The sequence below is a fragment of the Xyrauchen texanus genome, chromosome 28 (assembly GCF_025860055.1).
Source record: "Xyrauchen texanus isolate HMW12.3.18 chromosome 28, RBS_HiC_50CHRs, whole genome shotgun sequence".
Taxonomy (NCBI): Eukaryota; Metazoa; Chordata; class Actinopteri; order Cypriniformes; family Catostomidae; genus Xyrauchen; species Xyrauchen texanus.
The window spans coordinates 4,751,504-4,758,810 of record NC_068303.1 but is presented as its reverse complement, the minus strand read 5'-3'; positions in this window follow the sequence as shown (position 1 = coordinate 4,758,810).

Here is a 7,307-nt window from a genome sequence, read left to right as displayed (position 1 = left end):
TCTTCGCTGTATTTCTGCAGCTGCAGCACAGACGTTAAAAGACCCCCTCAAGGCTTCTAATGAATATTAAATGAGCATTTAGCATTATTCCCGCTCTTTATACTGACGCAGTAGGATAATCGACCAATGGGAGCGCACTCTCGAAATATTCATAAGCCTCGCGCAGGTGAGCGCGAGATAAGGATGGCGCTTCAGGCTGACAGAAAAATTATAGATGCGAAGATGATAAAGAGTTAACAATGGACGTCGTCTGCGCGATACAAATATAAAATGTAAAATAAAAATTTAATGTAAGTTTTAGTAGTTATGATAAACCAAGCTGAAACCTAATCGACATAAATATTAATTAATTAACTAAAAAAAGTGCAACGTTAATACGATTTTATTTTATTAAGTTTACTACCATGGGATTCTATGAAGTAATCTTGGAGTTTGAATACTTTTACTGTGTTAATACTGTAATTTGTTACAAATATTTTAATCCATTTCTACAATGCAATTTTTACTTAGGCCTAATTCCTGGTGAACATTTTTAATTGCAATTCTGACTATTCAAATCACTATATACTCTTACATTTCAATATCATTTTTGACATCAGAGTTTTTACTGATTATGTTTATTTTATTTAAAGTGCTCCTATTCTGATTCCTGATCTCTCAAAAATTCCAGGCTCACTTTTCTTAAATTTGACCACTAAAAATTCAAATTGAAAAATCTCTCTAAATGGGTTCTGACCAGTGTTGGGTAAGTTACTCTAAAAAAAGTAATTAATTACTAACTACTATTTACATCTTCTACAGTGTAATTAGATTACTTTACTTTACTAAAAAGTATTTAATTACTTTCTAAAACCCTTATCAACCTCAACCAGATGAAAAATACAAGGATTGACATGAAACTGTTCTTTTAATTATTTCAAATAAATCACATAAAATCAAATACATTATTCATGATCTGGCCAAAGAATTTAAGGGGGTAGCGTTAAATTAGAAAACATGTTTTAACATTAGATGTTAAATTTCTATTTTAAATTCACAATTGTTTTATATAGAATTGTTCTATAGTCTATAAGTAACACAATTGCATCATAAGTAACTATAATTAAATTACTGAAAAATTAAGAGTAATCCCTTACTTTACTTTTTTCATTGAAACATTTATTTAATTACAGTTATTGCTTAGTAATGCATTACACCCAACACTGGTTCTGACTATTAATTCACATTCAAGAAATGAGGGGCAACGGTTAAAAGTTAGCCCCAAGTGTTGCTTAGTGCTATCTGAACACACATTACAATTCTCATCATCAAAATGATGAACACAGACATTTTCCTTGTGACATTAATGCCCCATACCTTTACACAGTTAATTAATGCTCAGCAAACTATTAAGAAACAATGAGGTTTGTATGTGAAATCATGCGTATCTATGTGTTTGAAAGGCTCCATTATGCAGCAGGTAAACAGACTCTGTTTTCAGTGGTATTACTGGGCAAAGTCTCTGTACACTTAAGCGCTGAAAGCAAACACTCACCGATCTTCAAACAAAGAGAGATCGTGATGCTCTCTGTGTATAAGACTGACATTTACCTGATTCTGAAACTCTCTCACCATCATTATTGTCACAGCAGACGACACAACAGAGAAACGCTCCTTGTTAAACATCCTTCTCTTCCCTCCTGATCACAGCTACACCCTGATCAGACAGACAGGTCTGACCAGACCGCATTACAGATTTGAGGCCAGTGTTTGATCATCATAAACAATGATGACTAACACAATCTTTAAATAAAACAGTTCATTTTCTCCATAGGGGAATTGATTATTAACATAACTTATAGACCTTTAAAAACAGACCGTGAGCTCTGAGGTTGCTAACCGATGTTATATTCTTCTGCTAAAGTGATCAGTTCACTTTATTTAAACTTAGGGGGCTTTCACACTTGGTTCGATTGCCTGTTCCGAACCCGAGTTCGATTGCTCCCCCCTCCCCCCTGCCCCCGATGGACTGTGTTCACATTATATATTTGTATCCGAACCGCGGTACGCTTGCGTCATCAAGCTGCAGCTGGTGCGTAATCGTGTTGCTTGATAACCGCGAAATGAAAAGGCGTCAAATTTCAATGAATAGACTTGCTCGGTTCACATTTGTTCTTCTTTTTTTTTTACCTTTGGTGTTGTTTTCAACATCAAGATACAGAAACACACTTGCGTCTGTCTGCCGCAATAATACTGAAATCGTTCAAAAGACAGCGGGCTGTCCGCCGAAGACAATTTTTGCGAAGGCAAGCAGAAATCATCTCTCTGCTTGCAGTAAACCCTTTCCGCTCATTTTGAAAGTGACGCGTGAGACTGACGACCACATTATACGTCATCAATAGCGGTTCACTTCCGCGGTTTGGTTCGATTGCATTCATATCAGCAGCGAACCGTACTGGAGTTCACATGAACCGTACCCCAGACCACCTTTTTAAGCGGACCCGAGTACGGTTCACGGGTGCGCACCCGAGTTCGGAAGACAACGTTCACATCATCCAAACGAACCGAACTCTGACGTAATTCGAACCGGGGTGCGCACCAAAAGTGCTAGTGTGAAAGCCCCCTTAATTTTGTAAAAAATAGTGTTTAATGTGGAATTCCTGGTGAAGAACTACATTACCAATGATCCTGAATGGAGAAGCTCAACCAATCAGAGAATTGCAGCAAACAAAGCACAGCAAAAGTGCTCTGCGGCGACCGCCCACTCAGATGACGCACCGTAAATGACGCAATCAAGTTGGTCTTCCTACACTCTCAAACTACTCATATATTTGCATATATCTGTGTCACGGATTTGAGGAAAGACCCAAGATGCAGGATGGCAATGATGGCAGTCGGCAGTGGGAACAGCCGTCGCCCCCGCAGCAGACGTTCCATCTCCGCCAACCAGCGGAGGTGTCCACCAGATACCAAAAGGGCAAGTGAAAAATCGTACTCCACTCCTCTGGATGGATGGGCTAGTCCAGACCTGCCACAAAAATAAGCTTGAGGACGGTCTCATTTCTTACCCTTCCCGGAGGCCGCTTCGGGCCAACTCCTCAGTAAAAACGTAGACGGGGTGACCGTGCTGAAAGCAGGCCCGAGGGCCGGGCAACCGGGTGAGGCTCTAAGAGACCGATTCCTCAAGGGATGGAGTTCAATAAAATGCCCATTGTGCCTCCGCTGGGTCCACAGTTGGCCAGATCGTTCTGTCACGGATGTCAGGACAGACCCAAGATGCAGGATGGCAATGATGGAGTTTTATTTAAAAAATAATCAAAACAACTACAAACAAAACACTCATAAAAATAAAACAAGAGAACAATAAAACAGAAAATCAAACCAACTAGGGGTAATAAGAACAACACGAAACAAACCGACTGGGGTAGCTGTAATTCACAGGAACAACATGACTAGACTGGGATCAAAACAATACAATCTGGCAGGGAAGATGAGACAAAGGAGAGAATAAATAGAGTAACAGGAGATTGGATACAGGTGCAGCACCTGTGAGAAACACAAGGGTGAGAGAAACATCAGCACATGGGACAACCTGAGAGATGGGCGGGGGAAAGTGTCACAATCCTGCCAATGCAAGAATAAAACAGGACGAAATAGGCAGGATCAGGACATTCTGAATATTTAGTAATTTACATTTGATTGTATAATCAACAACTTGAAATCAATAGTTTTATATTTTTCCATAATTGTTAATTCAATTACGTCATTTGCAATGCTTCATGAGATTGTAGTTAATTCCCTCATTAAAGGCTGCAACCCAGTCTCATAGAAAGAATTTTACTATAACAAAATAGAGATAAATATAAATAAAAATTATATATATAAAAAAAAGAGTTTCCTGTGAAAGCAAAATGAACACTTGAGGTGCTACAACAACTGCGCATTTTATTCATTTTCACACAAATCACGACTACAATGGCTGTTTAGGACTTTTTAAACACGTATTTTCTGCTCTATTACTCACATACTGCTATATTATGATAAATGGTTTAGAATAAATATGTTTGCTTTGTTTACCTCTCCTTTACATTTATGACACTATCGGTTACGTTTAGGCGTTGATTAAGGGTAAGAATGTCTGTTTTGTTCATCTCTAATTTATCTTTTAATAAATGATTGTTTAGGTTTAGGTTAAAGATAAAGTTTTAGGTTAGGGAGGTAAAACATACATCTAAGATTCACCTTAAAAACCTTGTCTGATTACAGCATCATTTCATTCGCTTTTGGTGCCCCCCGCTGGACATTTCACTAGGAAACTGCAGTCAAACATGTAATGAAGCACGAAATTTTGGTTTGCAAAAATGCTGACATTGTCACGTTAATTTCATGAGACCAAGCTGAATTAAAGACATTAAGTACACAGTCTTGTACCTTTTTTGCTTGGAATACAAAAGTTTGTAATGTGATTCACTGAGAGCTTTATGAACTCTACAATGGAAGATTTTTGAAATCCCTATGGAAAAAATGAATGGGAAAAATACTTCCGGAACCAAGACGGCCAAAAATGTGGACGGCAATGTTGCACTCTATTGCAAAAATTATGACACTTCACAGTCGCCCATTGGACCCGCAAACCCATGTTATTGATTGAGCCAGTGTTGTCGTGTCGGGCTGATCGAGACGAAAATCCACAGTTTTTAAAGCATTTTAAAATATTTTTCAAGACTTCATGTGCTTCATGATGAGATCAGGTGACCTGAATGTCGACAAAACAAAAGAGATGGTTGTTGACTTTAGGAGAGCACAAGGTGAACACACTCCGCTGAACATCGACGGCTCCTCTGTGGAGATCGTCAAAAGCACCAAATTCCTTGGTGTTCACTTGGCGGAGAACCTCACCTGGTCCCTCAACACCAGCTCTATCACCAAGAAAGCCCAGCAGCGTCTCTACTTTCTTCGAAGGCTGAGGAAAGCACATCTCCAAACCCCCATCCTCACTACATTCTATAGAGGGACTATTGAGAGCATCCTGAGCAAGCTGCATCACTGCCTGGTTTGGGACTTGCACCGTTTCGGACCGCAAAGCCCTGCAGAGGATAGTGAGGACAGCTGAGAAGATCATTGGGGTCTCTCTTCCCTCCATCAAAGACATTTACAAAAAACACTGTATCCGCAAAGCAACCAGCATTGTGGACGACCCCACACACCCCTCACACAAACTCTTTACCCTCCTCCCGTCTGGCAAGAGGTACCGAAGCATTCGGGCCCTCACGGCCAGACTGTGTAACAGCTTCTTCCCCAAGCCATCAGACTCCTCAATACTCAGAGACTGGTTTGACACACACGTGTCCTGAGTTGCACTTTAATTACTGTCGCTTTATAACTGTCTGCTACCTCAATAACTGCTATGTGCATAGAACATTATCTCATAGTATGTTATGTTTACATTTTTAGAAACTGTCATCTTTTTGCACTACTGAGTACTGGTCGGCGCTGCACTGTCTATTGTCCTGTTCATTGTCAGACATTTGTTGTACTGTCCTGTACTTTTTGCATATGTTTGCACGTGCACTTTATATAGGTATATGTAGGTTTTTTTTTTTTTTTTTTTTTATATATAGGTATTTTATTTCGTTGTGTTGTCTCATGTGGTCCTGTGTTGGTCCTTTGTTGTTTTTATGTAGCACCATGGTCCTGGAGGAACGTTGTCTCGTTTTGCTGTGTACTGTACTAACTGTATATGGTTGAAACAACAATAAAAACCACTTGACTTGACTTGACTTGACCCAAATTCAGCACACTATTGTTAAAAGTATTTGGCATGGAAAAATGACTATGGTTTCACTTACTAATTTTAAACAATAGTTGGTAGTATACAGTGTACACTGTGCATTATTCAGCAAATAGTAAGATAGTTTTCTTGTCCAAAAGCAAATGTTTGATATTTTCTCATGATACGTCCCTCTATTGGAGAATGTTCAACTGGGGACTTTCCAAATGTTTCACCATAATTAGTGTCATTTCTGAAGTGTCTCAGAATGATCTAGATGTGTGTTTATTTGTACGAGTTGTAACCTTGTTAATGAGCGTTACGTCACAGAGTCTCAAAGTGATGTGCTGATCAGGATTACACACTGGATTTCCTCTGATTGAGACAATCTCATCTAACTTTCTCAAACGCAAGTCAAAGACAAAGAGAGAGAGACAGTAATTAAACTTTCCATGAATAGGGTACAAACTGGTGTCCCAATAAATTTCTGCTGAAAAAGATGGAAAGACTGGCAGTGTGTTTGTATAATCGTCTGCTAGATTGCACACAGTATTAATTACTCCAGAGATGAGCTGTACTGATGAGAATACTGATAAGAGTATTGATCGGTCCACTGACACAGTCCTCACAACAAACACACACAATTTGAAATAATTACTGCAGAAATACCCTGAAGAAAATCAACATTGTAATACATTTTTCATTATTAAATATGTCAATTTAGAATCATACTCTCTCACTAAAGATGTTATTGATTTAAAAAGTCACCACGTTCACCGTCATATGAGGAACCGGCCATTAGCAGAACTGACCTGCCATACTAGCAGAAAGAGGAGAATGTTTTTATGCAAAGTGTGTTTTTTGCTGGCCCAAGTAATTTATTTTACATTTGAGGTTTACTGATTTTTGTGCAACAGCAAATTTATTCAGGTACAAATGACATATGTATAATGGTGTATATTCGGTGTACACACATGGTTTGATTAGCACAATATTAGCACTGAAGCTAGGTGCTTTTCCATAATCGTCACAATGGGGCAAAATACACCGAAAGTCTGGGGAAAGATGAACCTGTTTTTTGCTTAAACAAATTTTTTTAATAACAAACTGTTCTGTTTATAATGTTTGCAATTATAAAAGGACCTTAAGGAGTTTTTTGTTTTCGCCAAAGATTTTATTATAGCTATATATTTATATTCAATAACTGTTCTGTTTCTAATGTTTGTAAAAGAAAATCTAAAGAAATTAGCTCTTGTTTTTTTGTGTGATTGATCCAAATCGTTCCACCATTAATATGCAATAACAATATAAAGGAAACAAGAGTAAAATAGGAGATTACAGGTGAAACTCGAAAAATTAGAATATCGTGCAAAAGTTCATTAATTTCAGTAATTCAACTTAAAAGGTGAAACTAATATATTATATAGACTCATTACAAGCAAAGTAAGATATTTCAAGCCTTTATTTGATATAATTTTGATGATTATGGCTTACAGCTTATGAAAACCCCAAATTCAGAATCTCAGAAAATTAGAATATTACATGAAATCAATAAAAA